Raw genomic sequence first — 1537 nt, 5'->3', positions numbered from 1 at the left:
AAAACAAAAAAAAAACCCAGAACTTTGAAATAGTCTAGAAGACTGGATCTCAACCTGTGAGGTATGACTTCTTTGAGGATTGAATAACCCTTTCACAGGGGTAACCTAGGACCGGAAGTAAACACAAACATTTACATTATGATTCATCTCAGTATCAAAATTACAGCTATGAAGTAGTAACAAAAATGATTTTATGGTTTGCAGTTACCACAACATTAGGAACTGTATTAAAGTGTCGCAACATTAAGTTTGAGAACCACTGATCTAGAACACATTCAATATGCCAAACCTAAGAAACCATGAGGTAAAATACAAAAAGAGGTTAAAAGACAATGTGATAAACTTAAAAAAAATATATAGCATAAAAATCTTTAAATCTGGGGTGGCGGTGGACATAACATACACAGAAGTGCAGGACACAGTCACACAGAGCTCGTGAAGTCCATGCTCATGAGGTCAATGCTCATGAAGCAAAACCTCCATTTCACATAGTAGTAAAATGTATACAGAGCTATAAAAGAAATTAATAATATCAAAATCGTATTGTCAAGATATTTAAGAAGTTAAAACTCATCAGAACTATATATTAAAAAACCTAGAAGAAACAACCAAATAGATAGTGTGTTTCACATAATGAGAATTAATGAGTGTCAAAATTATAATATTCAGCATAGCTGTCCAAAAAAAGCTTCTAAGTACAAGTGAATGTAACTCATTTCCAAAGAATAAGTGTCTATGAAGTAATCTTTCCCACAGGTAAGGAAGGAATATGGTAACAACCATGAGAACTCAAGAAAAAGTGAGTTCCAAAAGAGAAATGAAGGAACATGAGACTTGCGAAGAATCGCAAATATCCAGGAAGTTAATCCACAAAGATTAATATGCCAAAAAACCAAAACAAAAAAGATAATCAACAAAATTGCAAAAGCAAGCATATTCCTCTTCATAATAGACTCAAATGTAAATGAAATTAAGTTTATAGCTGAAAGATTCAAACTTGTAGAAAATATCATCAAAGTCCAGTGATTTGTTGTCTGCAAAAACTACACCTTACTCACAGAGATAGAGACAGAACATGCAAGGATAGAGATTAATACACCAAACAAGGGAGGGTGAAATTTGAGATTAGGAAACAGTTCTGTTAGTTAATATTCTGCTTGAATTACTGTTTATATCTCTCCCTCTTCCCCAGTTAGAATTAGGAGTTTGTTGGATTGTTGTAGAGATGGTCAGTTTCTTCAAGGTTTTTCTACATTAATGTCTTAGTTACAGGTAATTGCATTAATTTGAGCTTACCCTGAAATGTCATTTATTTATTGTAATTGTTAAAATTAATTTTAACAAGTATCTTTGTTTGAAACAAGTCTTGATTGATAGTTATATACATTTAAAACTTAAAATATTTCATTCCACAAATTCCTGGATTTCAGGGTTGATGATGAAAATGTGATATGTTTCTGGCATTTCTGCTTTTAAATGAGTTGGCATTTTCCTTACAGTTTTAGCTATTATTTCTTTATATATATATATATATATA

The sequence above is a fragment of the Mus caroli genome, chromosome 1 (assembly GCF_900094665.2).
Source record: "Mus caroli chromosome 1, CAROLI_EIJ_v1.1, whole genome shotgun sequence".
NCBI lineage: Eukaryota > Metazoa > Chordata > Mammalia > Rodentia > Muridae > Mus > Mus caroli.
This window is presented reverse-complemented; position numbering follows the sequence as displayed.